This window comes from Porites lutea, chromosome 8 (assembly GCF_958299795.1).
Source record: "Porites lutea chromosome 8, jaPorLute2.1, whole genome shotgun sequence".
Taxonomy (NCBI): domain Eukaryota; kingdom Metazoa; phylum Cnidaria; class Anthozoa; order Scleractinia; family Poritidae; genus Porites; species Porites lutea.
In genome coordinates, this window is record NC_133208.1 from 31793548 (window position 1) to 31812233 (window position 18686).

The 18686-nt window shown below is 36.0% G+C and overlaps 1 pseudogene; it reads left to right on the forward strand.

The window, feature by feature from the left end:
- The first annotated feature begins 8014 nt into the window (after positions 1-8014).
- On the forward strand, positions 8015-16823 carry LOC140945556 (glutamate receptor 2-like; annotated as a pseudogene).
- Positions 16824-18686: the final 1863 nt, after the last annotated feature.

The following is an 18686-nucleotide window of genomic DNA, read 5'->3' on the forward strand; positions in this document are numbered from 1 at the left end:
AAAAAAGGAAATTTCTCGTATACATCAACATACCCGCAAACGTGAAGTAGTTAAGAATAAGGTAGAGATAATAAAACTCTTTAAAAAGACACGACATTTAAAAGGACATTCTGCCCTCAATACTCACCTTCTTTAAGCAACTAGCCATTTTATTTCTTTCGTTCTGGCCAATGTCATTACCATTCATAGAGGAACAAGGTTCGTGGCTCACCGCCTGAGAGAGTACCAGAGCGCTATCGTATGCGTAGCCAGTCTCCTGGGAGTAATTCAAGGGTCGTTTTTGTTAGATAAAGCTAGATGACAGATATCAAAAAATAATTCTTCCATTTGGTTACTTTTTCGAAAGTTACTAAGAAATATCTTAACTGTCTTTTCCTTTCGTGATATTTGCATTGTATTTTGTCCCGTAATTTTGTTTTCAATTTACGTTAAAAAAAAACCCAACAAAATTCACAAAAGGCCTTAGCAGTGGCATGGATGGCTTAACAGTAATTGTATACTGCATAAAATTCCCTTGTTGTTTCACTCAGTAATGTTTTAAATATTGTTTTATGACCTTTTGTTCACTTTCACGCAGCTTTTTCATGTTTTATGCAAAAGGAAATAGCCCATGATATCATCTGAAAGAGACCAGGAGGGAATCATACGTATACACGGCATTATTGGGGAGCTTAACCAAAGGCGTTTTTGAGCGACGCACGTCAAGCGGAAGTGAAGTCTTTTTCATTTTAAAGCACCTTGACGTTACCAAATTTGCCGGTTTAAGTTCTTTACTATTATAGAGACGAAAGTAGGTTGAGTGGATCGTCCGGATGAACGTAGTCCTGAATAGGACTGTTGTTGTTGACAGTGACTGACGCTTCGACAACCTGTGCGGTAGTCATCTTCAGAGTCAAAGTGAGTTGTATCACGTCAGTTGATGGTATTATACTCTGGTTATTGGTCTGATTGGTCAATTACGTTGCGATGTTATTGGTCGTCTGTCAGTTAAGCCGTGATGTTGCTGGCTATGAAGACTCGTAATCAGTAATAGCACAATTGCACGATGACGATATTTGACTACACCTACCAGAATTCATTTCGGTTTTGCTTTGTTATTTAAATTTGTCAATCCCGCTGAGGATTAAAGAACAATAGCCTTAATTTGTAAAAGAAAACAACAAACTCAAGGATTCTGTTAGTTGTAGTAAAATGACGTCATCTTGCAATTGTCGTATTGGTGCGTTTCGATCCGGTGTCAGTTCTCCAGTAGTTCTCTCGTAGTTAGTTTTGCTTGATCTCGCCAATAAGTCGTTTGTACGGCGCTGGTAACTGTTATAGAAACGATTTGTCTAAACATTTGGGAAAAACCACAGTCAAAAAATGAAAAAAAAAAGATCACTTCCGGCTGGCATGCGTCGCTCTAAAACGTCCTTGGGAAGTTATGCAACTCAAGCAACTTACTTTATTGATAAAAGTATAGTTATTTTCTGAGTCAGACGCTGTGACGTTGTCGAATTTGCAAGGGAGCCTCATAGATACAATCACACTATTTCGCAGACAGCTCAAGTTTAACGGAACCTGTGGCACAAAACACAAAATCTGTCACAATTGAATTGGATGTCGAAACATTTTTTTGTTACATGGAAGGGAGTGTTTAGGCAAAAACCTACTCTGCTGCACTGTCCCATAGACACCAAACCAAAATGCGTTATCAACTTGCTTTGTGTTCAGCTTCACCCTTGGAATGTTTGTTTTGCCATTTTTTTTTTCTAAATCAATGATTTCTTCTTCAAAACCATTTAGGTTGTCGGGGCTGAGAAGTATGACGTCATACGTCATTGGTGTCGAGCCATTTACAAGGCAGCATGAATTCTATTTTAAGCCAAAAACATGCTTCTAGCGAAATTAAAAGTTATACATATAGTTGAAATTTTGTCATGTTACTGACTGACAGCCTGGCAGAATTAATCTATGCTGCCTTCTTTTGCGCACGTCTTAAAACATAATCAGTTCTGGTTTCATGACATAAATCAGATTAAAAACATTTGCCTCTCTTTAATTTTAACAAGTCTGGGGATTAATTCATTGTAGGCATAGAAGCTAAATTCATTTTTACATACCTCTCCCTGAAGTATCCAGATATGATCGTGCTTCTCGAACAATGATTCCATCTGCCAGTACAGAACAAAAAATTTAGCGAAGCACTGATAACGAGCTTACATTCAGAAAGTACAAAAGAATGGCCGGAATACTTAGAGAATTTTAAGGGAGATAAAAAAGTGAATGTATGAAAAGATAATTGTAATAATGAGATGATTTATGGTTTATTAAATTCAATTTCATTTTATAATGATGATAATATCGATTGTGACAATAACGATGATATATAAGTTAATATAGTTAAATTGTGTTTGTCATTCAAAAAAAAAATTATAACTTCTTTCTCAAAACACAACATTTGAGACCTAATAAAAAAGGTTAAAATTTGAATACCTGTTGAAGTGTGTTTTCCATTTTGTCTTTGTTAGTGTAAAGAAGTAACACTTGTGGATCAATACCCTTTATCTGCTCTGTAATACTCGAAATTGCCTTCGTTCCATCATAAGCATCTTGTCCATCGGATATCTGAACGTACCTTACAGAGAGGCGTGAGCTTTGAGATATGGAGTAGAAATAAGCAGCCTCTTGTAAACGATTCTCTATAAAAACAAACAATTAGCAATGACTTCAGTATCATTTCATCTCAAATCTGCACGCAATATTACAAAAAAAAAAAATCAAAGATTACTATTTGAACTTCGTACCTTCAAATACTAATGTGACCTTTTCCCAGTTGAATCTACTGATTATATCAAGTGAAGCAAGCGCATAGGCTTTGTGTCCAACCATCATCTGTACCATGTTTTTGCACTTTTTGTCTCCATGGAGACAGACAAGAGGAATCCCGGTCACTGTTGATAGTGCGCATGCGGATTTCTTTGTTTCGCTTCCTTCGATGAGTGCAATTACGTTTTGTTGAAGTAATATGGTAGCTGAAAGATAACGCGATCCAAAATTTAATATGACAATGACAATAAGTATGACAATAAATATGATCATGTTAGTACGAACCGCGGAAGGAGATGGGGTGATAGGGCGATAGCCTTGCCAATTTATTTGTCTCGGGGGCTATGTACATATCACATGGACATTATCCAAAATAATCTTGAAAACACTTTCAATGGCCGCGCGCCATGTTGGACAAAACAAACTTAAGGAGACAGCCTCTCAGTTTCTGTGACGTCTATTGTGTGCATTGCACTCTCTATAGATCATGACAGAGACATAGCACACATTGCTTTGAATACAAAAAGGAAACTAAACAAACAAATTTGGTGCCAGGGAATGTATTAACTGATTTGCATTTACGCGTATAGCTTATTCCGTACATTACCTTGGTCAACTAAGTTCTTATCTTTTGAAATGGTGAACCTTCTTACAACTATGGTAACGTTCCTTAGATTCGACGTTTTTTCGATGGCTGAGTTTATGGCTTTATAACTCGATGAACATCCATTGACAACACCTGCATGAGAAAAAAAACAACAAAACGAAAACACCAACAACTAAAAAAAAAACTTAAAAAAGAAACGAAAGTAAACAACAAAGCCAAGAATAAAAACTTTTATCTGCTAGTAGAAGAAGAAACGGAATATTCTTGAATTTCTTTTAACTAATAACGAGGTTCACTGTTTTTTATTGCTTTTTTAACAACAAACAAAAAAAGGTCCCAAAAGAAAGAACATATTCGAGCAAACATATGAAAGATCCAACTCAACAAATAAATGCAAGTTCGCCAATTCCAGGCGTTCGCCCCCCTCCATCTGAACGCTTGAAACAAGGCAGCTTGGATTTATTCGTTGAGTTGGATCTTGGGGCCAAGATAATGAAAAAACGGAGCATCCCCTAAAAAGGAGACCAATCTGGGAGTGGTCCAACTTTTTTTGACCCCTAAGAGAACATTTTAAACTTTTAATTAATAACATGAATCGAGTAAATAAACGACTTGAAAACAGGTAATTTTTTAATACTTGTTCGCTTGCTAACCTAAAAGACACCTTTAAGGATTAATATAACAGCGTTTTGTCCAGAACATCTTAAGTGATACGAAAATCCGAAATTTACAGCCCTAAGCGAGAAGAAGAGCATCCCCACCCCCTTTCATATATATGGGAGTCCCACCCCAGAAGCCCACCATAGCGGGCTGGTATAGCTAATGGAATAAGCCCCTTTTAATAGCACACCAAAACCTCCCTCGCACATATTGTTAACTGGAAAGCACTGAATTACTTACCCAATGTAAATATTCTTCTGCTCCGTGTTTCTGTCGTTTGTAACAACCATGTCATAAACAGAGCGTAAACAGTTCTTCGTTCCATAATTACTTTTTTCTGTGGATAAGCAAATAGAATTTTGTCGACAGAACAGTCACATCATATTAGAATGCAAAAGTATTTGTAAAGTCTTATAAATTGAAATCGTTGATTGAATGGATTTCACCACCACTGACATCGATTTTTCTTGCATTCCTATCTAAACCTATCTACAAGGTTCTTAGATGAGCCAATTCATTTGAAAGTCTCATCATGAACCCAAAGAAGATTTAACTTTCTTTGTTGGTGGAATGATAAAAAAAAAAAAAAAAAATCAACAACAACAACACTGCAGCATATGTGTTGTAAACTTAAAACTTTACATTTGCTTTATTCATTTTAAAGTGATTATATAAATGTGAAATATTTTTTGGCTAAACTCGACAGTGTAAATTGTTGTCTATGTTAAGTTATTCACATGTTTCATCACACCGGTCTTCATCAAAGCATATATCAAAAGAAAAAAACCAAGCCCTTTCTCTTCTCTATTCTTTTTGTTTTTTTTTTTTTTAACCCATTTCTTCTTTTTGAGAATTCAAGCTGAGATCTCCAGCCTGATTACCTTTCTTTGTTCCCATAAAGGAAAAATAACTTGTGCTGGAAGAAATATGCTTTTTTTTTCGTTCTGTGGCTAAGCAAAGAACGTATTTCACGTTGGACGTGATAGACAAGCATAGAGAACAAGAAAAAGATAAAACATCTCACAGCCATTGAAAAATTTTCATCGAATCGACCAGGCTTATTTATTGCTTGTTATCCTTTTTTTTGTAAGTTAAGGCCTTCAACCAGCCGAAATTTTAGACAAAAAATTTCATTTTTCTACATTCTCCCGATATTCAAAGACATGTACAGTCATTCTTAGTGCCTTGTAGTTCCCTAGCTAATATACCTCTATGAATTAAAATTATTTATTCCTAGTGAACTCTAGTTAGGTGCAGTATATAAGTGATCGTTTTTCAAAATAATTAAAAGCTGATTGTTAATATACGCCCAGCAACTTACCTTATATTCTTCCTATTGCCCATGTATTTGAAATTTGACCCTTAAACAAATCTTCTTTAGTTATCAATGTAAACTCTGGTTTCCACATACATGATAACATCTGTCGTGTAATGTGGCAAGATATAATTGAAAAATATTGAACCTTTGAAGAGACAATGGAATAGCCAACACGACTGTTAAACCCCCAGAGGGTTTTATGACCCGGATGCATGTGAGTGCAATGCGTGGTAATCAAGCCTATGAATTCATTTCTTTACAGTTCTCCTTTCAATGAAATCAATTAAAAAAATGGGTAAAGTGGGGTAAATGAAAATTAATTTTGATTTTTTTTTATAAGGCATCAACCAGCTCTGTTAATCATCCATTCATACAGTTTAAGGGAGATCGACGAATTCTCGTCCAGGTACTGTCCCCATGGGCGACTTATATTTTATTAAGGAAACTGGCAGACATTATTGAACGCATATTCACTGACTTACCAAGTCATTTTGTCAAAGAATATATACCAGGCGCTCTTCCTTTTTAAAATCTCCATTATCAACATACGCTACAATGGAAGCTACGTGAAAACAATGAAGCAAATTGCTTGCCAAACACATTTCTAAATGACCTACCAGTGAGAGAATCATTAAAAAAAAGACCTGCAGATGATTCTTTCGTGTAGTTTTCGTACATCGGTTGCATTGACCGATCTATTAATGAAAGACCCGAATAGAATTCCGGGCTTTCAGATTTAATCCACGACCCGTATATAATGTCTCTAAGACTTTTTGTCTAGCATGTAATTGTGACTAACTGGCCAGAATATGTCAATAATATTTCGTTTGGGATTTCTACCATATTCAGCCCACGGTAGTGAACTGGAACGAGCGGCTATGGGGGATATCTTTCATTATAAATACATGTAAAGTGAAAAGTGTTTACAAGCTCAAAACTCAACCGCAACCTATTCCTTGCCTACTGCTGAAAATACTACAGGTAACTTTTCCACAGTGAGTCATTCTCTATAGCACATTTTTTTGATTTAAAAAATCAAATAAGTGTTAAGTACAAGTGTCATTCACCCTATTTTATATGCCTACACTAAGCTGTTAAATTAACAAATGATCCCGCTTTGCATCTAGCCTTTGAAAGGTAAGACATTATATAATATGTTCTTTCAGTTACACTGCATGAAGGGTCTTCAAATCGAGTGTCGAACAGTATATAAAAAGCCTTTTAAACAGAGGAATGCACGAAGAAGTGTGTCTTCGATTTATTTCTGTCTCTAACTTATCTAAACGTACTTATGTCGCGTAAACTTGTCCTAAGTCAAAGTAATTGGAAAGAACTCCCCTTGAAGCTAAAAGAAAGCTCTAAGAAGTGAAACTTAACAGAAAATTATTGGAAAAATTCAGTTGGACCCTTACATGTTCAGAGTTCATGTTCAACACCTTTTCATGTTTGACATTGCAAAGTTGCATCAGAGACATCTTGCTTGCTTGCGCTTTTTACATCTTGCATTCAAACTATTTTCTAAACTATCAAGGATAGATGCTTCAAAATATTAAAGACATCAAAATCTTTTAAATTAAACGTTTTTCGTTTACTGTGAAATGGGTGAATAATCTTGTCAAAAAAAGAATACCTAGCGAACAGGAGTCTTAAACTGATCTAATTTTCAGGAAAATGCTTTTAACCAAGATGACCTCTGTACATGGTGTTGTAAAATGCCGTCTGAATATATACCACCGTCTCCCATCTTAACCCACCTTCAAAAAAATTGCAAATCTTCACACGCCATTTTGGAAAAGTTATCGTCGTCAAATATGTTAGTAAATTTAATTTAATTAGTCTGATTGCGACATCTCACGGTTTCTTCACATAATGCGAATTAAAAATGCTGATTTCCAAACTTTTCAATCGAGTTCGTGGTCACGAACACAAAATAAAACTTGTTGATTCGGGATGGATGTCAATTATTCCTCTGACAAGTCTCTACATTTGTTTGAAACCATTTTCTTGTTTAATTTGAACAGCTCCAGGGTACCGTTCATATGTAGGTGGGTCCCTAACCTATTTTTAATTTTTAATTTTAAATTATAGTAATCGTGTTAAGTAGCTTTACAGCCTTAAAGTCGTCCTATAACGTAACCCAAAAGAAATTTTCTCTCGGAAGTTGTCACTCTTTGGGAAATTTAATAGGCAACTCAGCACGACAGGAAGGAATATGGCACTTAAAATATTCAGTTGATATCAATATAGAGTGTATGAATTAAATAGAACCACCAGTTTGAGCTGGTTGGGTGAAACAACAAAGAATAATTTAGCTTAGCTTAATACCCTCCCTTATTTTAATACATGGTTCATTGATTGACTCAAAAGACGGAAACAGTTGGAAATAAAAACAAAATTTATTTTATTTTAGGTGTTACCGAGAGAAGCTGTTTTCTTGGTGTTACGCTGTATGATTTGCTTGTGATTAGTTTGAATAGTTATGATTAGTAGTTCCACGAGTTAGTTTAACCTACTTATTGCACCGTGCACCTAGAAGCACCATAATGCCCAGTTGGGCAGACTGATTGGTCCCAACTATTAAAAATAAATACTTTTGTTATGTCTATTTCTAAGGACTGCTGATGGCAAAGAAAATGTTCTTGGCTTTGTTTATAATAACATCAAGTTTTGTCAAGGTTCAGACGGAGAGGAGAACATTAACTTACGGTAAGTTACATCCCGCTATCTCAAGGGGAATAATCAATAGATACATACATAGAAAATACGTTTTTAAAAATACTCTCTAAACTACCATCCATGTCATAGGATGAAGAGTTTGCTTATTCCGGAGTGTTTTCAATATAAATGTGTTGAAATGTATCTTATATCGGTACTTTATTTTATTTATTTATTTTGTTTTGTTTTGTGATCAATAATTAAATGACTTGAAGTCTAACTTGAAGCAGATACGAAGCGTCCTCCCGCCTTCTACAAGGGCTGATGAATTGAATTATCGTTGCTCTAAGCTAAGAATTCCAGTCAAACAATTCATAAATCTGCACTAGTAAAAACTCTTTCTTCTAAAACCATTGTCGTTCTTCTTTTTGCAGTTACTCTTCATGAGCATTCAATAGAGAAGAAAGTGATTGACCTTGCTGTCAACGATAGTTCTGCTTTTAAAAATGTTTCAGTTGTGTTGAAAAGGGTTAGCCATAATGACAATATCACTTTATTAAACCAAGGTAAGATATGAGGGGGTAAGAAAGTAAACAAAAAAAGCACACATGTCAACAAGTAAAGATTCCGGGTAACTAATTCATTTTTTACATTGTCAAAACCTCTTCCCTTGACAAATTATTATCATCATCATCATCATCATCATCATCATCATCATCATCATCATCATTATCGTTATCATTATTAGTACTATTTTTGATCTTTTTTTCAGCTTTAGTGCTTGTGCAAGAAGATGTCATTGCGCTGATCGAGGGAAGCCATATTATATATAATATTAAGAAGTCTGACACTTGCGCACTGTCTGCAGTAACTGTTATTCCTGTTATCAGCCTAAGTAGAGACACCAGACCAATTGATGAGTGTACAAAATCAGTTCAAATGCATCCAGGATACAAGACTTTCGCTCATGCTACTCTAGACATCTTAAACACATTTCAGTGGGAAAAGATAGCACTACTTTACGACGGTAAAACTGATATAACGGATTTTATTTTATGAAAGAACTGTGTATAATTGTCGGGTGATAAAGTTGCATTTTTTTGTTTTTGTTTTGTTTTGTTTTGTTTTAATTTGCCTCTTATCGTCTACCACATAATGCATACACAATACTTTTCAATTTTTTTTTTTCCCGGTTCGGCATAAAGAAAGGGTATTCACACCGACGCAATGTGACAAATGGGGCAAAATAAAGTTTAGTTCCCAATTTAAATGACTCTTTTATTGTCTATTATTCATTTAATTATTTTATTTATTATTTTATTTCTAGCGGATCGCTTGCAGGAAGCTGGCTACTTCTACTTCATCTCCAAGGGATCTGAGCTCACCGTGACTTTTGTTCCGATTCGTGAAAAACAGAAAGTGGAGGACAAAACCAAACAAATAGCAACGGCAATGAATCAAATAGAAAAGCTTGAACTGGACGTTATTTTGCTTTATACTAAAAAGGAAAATTTGGAACTGTTTTTGAACCAGGTAAAACTCCTCTTCTTAACTATTAATGGTAACACTAACTTTGAAACTATATAAATGAGTACCTGCAATAAAAGTTACCTCTTATAACCGCCATGCGATTGAAACCTGCCTCTAAAAGCGTGCATATTTATCTAGTATTAAATTCTGAATTTCTTTAATGAGTTGTAAATTGCCTTGTTCGGCTACCTTTTTTTATCTTTCAACATGATCTACCTTTGCTTCTGTAGAAGAGATGCGGAAATATGAAGGGTTATAAATGGATACTTCAAGGACAGGTTTGTTAATTTCCTAAAAAAGAAAAGTTTATAAATTTCAGTGAGACTATTTCAGCGAAAAAAAGATGAATCCTTATTATTCACTAATTATAGTTATTACAATAAATTGAACATGTTGTAAATATTTCTTCATCGTCAGGAATGTTCCATACAAGGATACACCTTCAGGCCTTTTTTGTAAGGAAGGCTATGCCAGTGCCTTTTACAGGGAAATTTGGTGTCCAATGGATGAGTTTTAGTGACAAAATAAGATTTATTTGATCCATGACCCAATTTTTGAGCAAATTAACGCCTGGAGAAATGAGTTGTCTTTATAAAGCGTACGTAGTTTTAGAAAATAAAAATAATCTGAGGGCAGACGTTCATTTTTAAACAATTTCTTTCACTGCAGGTACCAGGAAACCTAAGTAGTCGACCAGTACATGTGGTTTTAACATTCAAGCTTCCGTATAATGAGGAACTGGCTCCCAAAGATCTAGAACTGCTCTCTATCAACTATTCTCAAAAGGTAGGAAAACAAATCTGCAAATAGTCGAATTCAGCTAAATTTATTTAGCCATTCAAACAAATGAGGTAGTTTTCCTTTTGAAAAGCACGAACAGAATTCCATGAATATTCCTATGTTTTAACCGGCATCGCACAATATTTTCCAGTAAAACACTTGTGTCTATATATAATAAAAGTAAATATTTCATGCAGGAACTTGCTGCCATTGCTCACGATGCAGTGCAAGTAATCAAGCAGACTCAAAAAATAGAGTCATGTCTATCAATAAATTGCTCGGCTGTCACTTCTAAAGACCGAGAAACATTGTTTTCATGCATGACAAAGGTAAGCTAATTTCTTTGATTTGTCAATATTTTTCTTTATTTGTATCTGGACTCATATTTTTCGGTTTTCCGATTGTTTCAATGTGTTTTCAATAGGTTTTGATGTTGTTGTAGTCGATTATCTTTTTTTGTTTCTCTTGTTTTTTTTTATTTTGTTTGTTCCTCGAACTAATAGGTGTTTCTTAATTGTTTTCCTTCTTTTTGATATTTAAACTGATGGCATAGCCAACATCCGTTTACTTTACCACAATAATGGAGAAATTTATAGAAACATTTAGAGCCATGTTTACCGCAAACGGCAAACGTAAATTTGTGCCACTTGACCAAGTTTTCCCTTTTCTTGTATTTAACTATTCTTTACTTCTACAAAAAAAAAGTTTCACAATTTTTTGCATTCATAAGAATTGAACTGTTTTTATCCGCCCATTTTCTATTATGAGAAATCTTAACTTGATTCTTCCGTTAATTTGGCGTTTGCTGTGATGCATGAACCTAGATCTCTCTGTTATGAGATAGATAGATTAAGAGTGTAGATGGTTTAATTATGAAAAGCACTTTACATTGCAGCCATTGCAGCTGATTACGTAATTTTACAATGAATATATTCATCTAAAAATGACATACTAAGATCGACTTGTTTAATCTATCAAATATGAAATACATCTAAGATTCCAATGAATTTTTTTTCAAAGTTGAATCCGTTGGTAGTTGTAGATTTCAGGTCGTCATCTCTGCATTCTTGCATGCGTATTATGAGCTGTGAATTCACAAGCGAGGCAGTTAACATGAAATTTCTACCTGCTCAGTTTTCCTGAATTGATGTAATTGTCTTCAAGGCAATTTTATCCATTCAAAGATTTTCGATCAGAGATCAAATACAAAAAAGTTCTCATAGAATATTCAGACAGGAATGCGTATTTGAATTTGACATTAGTTACAAGAAACACTAACGGATTTATTTTTCAAATAACCAATTCATTAATAGAATCTTAGGGGGTACGCTTTTCCTGCCTTGACTAAACATGAAGCAATATTGCATTTTTAGCACATCGAATGTATAAGTTGCGGTTCAGTTTTATCCTTGGTTTAAATTTTATTTCCTTTTGATTTAAGGTAAGCAACATTACCATACCCAAAAAACAGGGAAAAATAATATTTGAACCAAGGATACAATTGAACCACAACATATATCAACAGGTAACCTTTGATGGTGTAACAGGACCTGTCAGATTTAGCCAGGATGGAAAGAGAGCAGGAGCACAACTGGAAATCTTGAATCTGAGAAACGGTTCATTTAGAAAAGTAAGTACCAAGATCAAGTGCATGGTCAACAAGTTACTTCACGGTGGGCATATAGGAAGCCAAAAAGTGCATCGTAGGAACTACTTTTGCATTTTTTATTTGTTTGAGCTCAAACTTTGCATGATGGTAGAACTTTGTATTGCAAAATATCCTATCCTTTTGTTTTTCGAATTCAACGTTTTTTAGCGGAAAAATGACGTCACAAGATTGATACCAAAATTAAAATTTCAAGATATGGCAAAACAAATATATATTTTTTAAAAAACCACGACGCGATAGAATAAAATTTGAAAGATTTTTTGCCCTGTGCACACGGAGAGTGCAAAAGTAACAAAGTAACACTTCTCAGTGGTAGCAATTTGTTTATGTTATCCAGTGACCAAAACTGAAATACGTTAGCGAACAGGCTGGAATATCGATTGTTAATTTAACTTCAAATTAAAGAGAAATTACTCGGTACTGTTAGCATTTACTTCAAGAAATGTATCGCCACTGCATAAATGAATCACCTTCCTTTTTTAATTTATGCTTTTATACTACTACATGAGAAATTTCTGCAATTAGATTGCCTCAGAGCAATGGTATTTCAGCTCAATTTGAAATAATGTACAAGTGAAAATTACAAAACCTTTGCGGGTAGTAGCATAAACAAATGATAGCATGATTTGTACGTGACATTTGGCATAAATACTACCCGTGATATTTCAAAATTATCATTTAACAATTTCGAAATATCACTCGTGGTATTTATGCCAAATATCATTACAAATCATGCTATTTTCTATACAAATTATGCCCATAACCGTTTTTCATTCTAGAACAGAATTTCATTTTCAGAAGTGGATGCAAAACTGAAAAGTAACATTTCCAGAGCTTGCTTTATTTTATTCTATTTTATTCCTTTATTTATTTTTGTTCTGTTAGGTAGGGTCTTGGAATTCAAGTGAGAAAGCTGTGATGTTTGAAAATATGCACCCTAATATGTATGACGCAGAAAAATTTAAAGAAAGCACAGTGGAAGGAAAAATTCTCAGAGTTGTTGTTTCAGAGGTAATATATATACAAGCACAATGTGCTGCGTAAATGTTCCTCAAACGACTATCTTGGGCCTTCCGTGACCGGAGAGAGAAGTAAATTTAGTCGAACACAAATCAGCTGAGGTGAAAACGATTTCAGACTCGATTTGGAAAACTGTTCGCACCACTGAAAAGAATCCTGGCAAGTACAGTACCAGTAGTGTAACTGCCTTGATAGTGAAGTTAACGTTATGCAGTAAGCTCCTGTATCATCGCCTCGTTTCCAGTCCCTCCGAATAATAAATTTTTAATAACTTTATGACGTCACAACGAGACGGCAATTCAGACATTGGGGTGAATTTTGTACAATTCTTTTCATTTTTAAAGTTAAGTGTGGACCTTTTTAAAAACTTGTTTTAAAATGTCAACTAAATCAAAGGCCATAGATTTAGAGAGAATTTGTGATCTGAAGAAAACATTCTAAAATAATACTATAGTAAAGGTATGTTATATATGAAGTGTGTAGCTATTTCTAGTGTAATATCCGTGAGAGTATCTGCTTAAAGAGTTTTTAAAAACTCTTACATAAACACAGGATGAGCCATTTGTCATGCTCAAACGACAGGAAGATGGACTTGTTGCATATGAAGGATACTGCATTGATCTACTAAACGAACTTGCCAAAACACTGCATTTCACTTATAATATCAAACCTTCTCTCGACGGGTTTTTCGGCGTCGAAACGATAAATGGATCCTGGAATGGAATGATAGGAGAACTACTAAACAAGGTAAGAAACAACAAACAAACTCTCCCAGATCGAGGTGCCCGACAGGTGCCCCATTTCTCTTAGGAAACTTTCCATGGGCACTAAAAGATGCATTGAGGCATCATTCTTTTATAAAAATAGAAACTGAAGTACAACGCATGATCCTCGAGATACCAAAGATCAAACGTTGGGGCCTCTAAAATTAATTGTTTGACAGTCGTTCTTACTAGAAGGCACCAAACACATAAATCACACCTGCTGAGAAGTTAAATCGTCTTATTCAATGAGGGAAAATCCCTTTACCAAAAATTATAAATTAAATAAACTTTGGTTAATCTTTGACAGTATCTAATAAGTGGAAGAAACTGTGACCGTTTCTCTTATGTATTTTTCTTTTTCATCTCTAAAGCGTGCAGACATTGCCGGAGCTCTGACCATCACTGAAGGCCGAGAAAAAGTGGTAGACTTCGCTGTTCCCTTCATGTATTTCACTGAAGATATGCTACTCAAGAAAACATCGTTCAACAACGGGTCGATTGATTTTCTAAAGTTCTTAAATCCTTTTCACAGGGACGTTTGGTTTGCTTCCCTGGCCACCCTGGTAGTGATTTCCTTTTCAACTTTTGTGATAAACTACTTGAGCCCATACGGTTACAAAGGTGCAAATGGCCGAGGGACCTCTGAAGAGTTTAGTTTCTTTAACAGCGTGTGGTTTGCATTGGCTTGCATGCTGCAGCAAGGATCTGAGAACCAGCCACGAAGCCTGTCAGGTGCTTTGGAGATGTTGCTTGTACGCATTCGAAACACAGTCGATGTTCGGAAAGGAAATTTGCTTTTTAATAATGGTCCTAGCTATTAAATCACAATGTCGATAGGTCTTATGCTACTCTAGAGTCAGTAATAATTGCGTAGTTTTATGTTAAGTACCTTTTTCGTTTTTCCCTTTTATAGGTCGCATTCTTACCGGGTGTTATTGGTTTTGCATTCTTGTCTGGGTTTCAACATACACTGCAAATCTCGCTGCATTTTTCACTGTGAAAAATGCCGTGGCTCCCATCAATAACCTGGAAGACGTAATAGCATCATCCTATCAAGTCACCACACTAGATTCAGGAAGTATCTACGAGTTTTTCAAGACGAGCAAATATCAAACTCACCGACAGATTTGGCACAGAATTCAAGCTGGCAAATCTTTTGTTCGAAACGTAAACGAGGCTGTTCAGTTGATTCGTGAAAAGGATGAACATGTGTTTATTTATGATGGACCTGTTATTCGACATATTGCCAACAAGCCACCCTGCGATCTAACAACAGGTAATTAGGTTTAATCTAGAACACTGCAATGTGAACATGAGTAGATGTGAAATTTAAAGTTTCTTAAAAAAAAAATATTAATAAAACGCCATCGGATGTGTTAAGGGGTGGGACGGGACCGAGGTGGCTAGATTTGTATGTTTTTTATTTGTTTTTGTTGTGCTAGTTTTGTTACGCTCTTTTATGCACTTATTGTCTGAGCTAGAGGGCCGAAAAACTATTTTGAAATATGACAACCTTGCTTATTTCTGTTTCATACAATTTCATTAATTTACAGTGTAGTGTTTTGTTTTATTTGAATGGATTGTCGAGCGCGGTACAGCCCGAGCGGCCAATAAGCAGCTGGGACAATTTGGCATTTCAGCATTGGGGCATACGGAAGTTTCTGCAATGATTTGCTTGAGCTACCACCAAACAATAGCATCACAGTGCGCAATTCCTCACAATGCCCAAAGCAACCTTCCTTGAATCAGCTATTTATCAGTAGACAGTGTTCTGCAATTTTTGCCTGAACTGGATCAAAGGAATCATCAAAATTATCAAAAATTTAACATTTCTTTGGACACCTTTGGGACCGGCACAAAGTCTCCGTCCTAGAGAGGTGTCCGTCTTATGGAGAGTCAAATAAAGGGAGTAAAGAAAGGCAGGGACCAACTATAAGAGTCCGTTTTAAAGAGGTGTCCGTCTTATAGAGGTGTCCGTTAAGAGGGAGTCGACTGTATTCTACTTTTTTATGGGGAAAAAGTGCAAAATATGCTTAACTGATAAATGAAAAACTCTTTCAGTGCCAGGTTTAACCAACGTCAGAGGAATTGGTCTCGCTTTTCATTAGCGAATGATCCTTATGTTACAGATTTTACACTGGCCATTTTGCGTTTCCAAGAGAACGGTTTCCTAGGAAACCTGGAACGTAAATGGTGGGAATCTTCCTCTGGATGCCCTAAAGAACAAGACAAAGGTAAAATAATTTAGTGTGCTTAATCCTCACAGGGATTTGAGGTGGCTAAACACTTCTCTAAAATTGCGTTATCTATCAATATGTATGAATTGTTGACTTTTTTGGCAATTAACGATCCGCAACCTATCAAACTGGAACGCTTATTCAAGAGCAGCTGTAAATGAGGTTTCCAGATTTGTATGTTTAAGAAATAACGGCACGCCAAAGCATAGTGAATGGCCTGACGACCTTTAGAGGGAGATATAGCCCTGCTATGGACAAAACCCGGCATAAAAGTAGGAATTAATATCCATTTTCACACCGCCCATGGCCATAATACACCCTGATGCCCACTCTGACCATAATCATCTTGTTTCTGTTGCTGGATCTCTCCTGGTGTACCTACATCGTGAGTAAGCACTTCATTCGCAAATTTAGCGTCTCAACTGTACAATGGAACCACGATATAACGAACCTCTCTATAACGAAGTTCATGGTATAATGAACACTGTTCTTTACCCCGGTAACAGTAAGTGAAATATATGAAAAAGGCCCCCGATGTAACGAAACCTCGTTAAAGTAGCGAACAAATTTGCCAGTTCCTTGGCCATTCGTTATAACGGGTTTCCACTGTATTTTTGTTGTTCACGAATTTTTTTTTTTGCATGTATTCGTTGAAGTGTTGTCAAGAAAGCGAATCGACTTAACAAGTATGGCGGGAGTATATGTTGTCTTGGGCGTTGGACTGGTTGTGGCATACTTAGTGCTGATTGCAGAAATTATCTGGAAACGAAAATAGAAGATGAAGGCGAAGGTTAAAGGTCAGTTAGGCAATGATAAAATTTAAATCTTCCGCTTTATACACCGTATTCACAAATGGCGGACACGCGGGAAAAAACTGGTGCCTAGTCATGAAAGCGAGGCGTTGGAGGAAAAACAAAAATTGCAAATGAAGACCTTCAGTGAACTTCCAGAGTGTTTAGCACGGACTCCACCTAAAATAACTTTGTACGGACTTCTTTTTAAATACAGTTACGTGAGATGTCTTCTGCTTTTAATGTTTAGTAATGATTTGCTGTTTGCAATCAAAAGGGACGCGTATATCTGCAAGGAAACAGGATGATTTTGTAGGTTTCCGAAGCATCAGAAGCAGGACACGACAAGTGGGGGATGGCTTGAGAAAAGCGGCAAACATGTTGGCCCAGCTTCACACTGTAACCGAATACGAAAGCCAGATCACTACAATTCTGTAAAACAGAAATAAAAACAGATATTGGTGGCGAGAAAAAGAGAAATAGGCGACGGATATATGGCCACTGAAAACAGGTCAAGCTGAGAGCGGGTGAAAGATTCATTCACGAGGCTCATTCATTCATGTTAGTGACATTTTATACATATCTATGTATATAATTAAGTATGTCTGTATTTACAACTTCCTTTGGATCATATTAATTCCGTCGCTTAGGAGCGAATTGTTAGAGGTACGTTGGCAGAGCTTAGCAAAAATCTCATGATTTCGTTGTCATTGCGAAATAATTAAAAATAGTTTTATCAAAATTAGAAGCTGTAGTGTGTGAATCTTATGGCTTGCTATTTGCCTGGTCTCCTTTAGGGCATTTTCTCAGAGATCTCTTGGTAAAAAAAGTGGTATAAAGCTTACATTTTACTAGGTTAAACTTTTAAGGCAATGTTTGTGTCAGGACTGAACATGGCAAGCTTATTATTTTTTTCGAATAATTAAATTCGAGTCTGGATCCGTTTAAGAAGACCATCATTTTATTTATTTATGTATTCTTCAACTTTAAAATATAATGGAACATAAAGTTAAAACTCTTAACAGCCAACGATAACAAATACGAAATTACTCGCTGAAATGATGTGTCTGGCTTACCGAGTCTGCCGAGTAACAAGTTGAAATTTTGAGCGTACTCCACTCTATCGCTCCTGCATTTATAATAAAAAAAATAGTTATAATTGATGTCCTTCATTGATAAAGACCAGAGAATAACGTCCTGGCAAACAAAATCAAACATAACTTCATCGAAACCTCAGTCACCTCTTCTTTCCTGTCTTCCTTTTTTTAGTTGCTTGCGAGGATATGGGGACTTGAGCTACTCACTAACAAAGAAATACCAAGCGCAGTTACGTTGGTTTAATTTAAAAAACCGAAAGGAGAAAGTCAGACAGTACATAAGCAATAACCGAGCGCGGTAAAGTAATTACAGTCAAACCCCGCTTTAAGTAAACCCGCTTGATATGGAAACCTCATTATGACCGACAGTTTTCTTTATCCCTGGGAAAAGAAAGCCTTTACATTACACGAACACCCCGTTTATATGTCCACTTTTATTGGCCTCCTCATTGTCCGTATCAACGGGGCTTGACTTAGCCTAAGAAACAGACGACATTTCGGGACGCCACCACTGGTTTCCCCTCGAAATGACGTTAACGAGCGCAGAAATTCCATACTGATAACACGTCACTACCCGGATCTGGTTAGTGCTTCTGATTTGTTGAAGCCAATTCCCAAGCGGCACGACCAATCAGAAGCACTACCTTGATCTGGGTAGTGATGCGTCATCAGTATGAAATTTCTGCGCTCGTTTCTCAGACGTCATTTCGCTGGTAAACCGTTGGTGACGTCGCGAAATGTCGTCTGTTT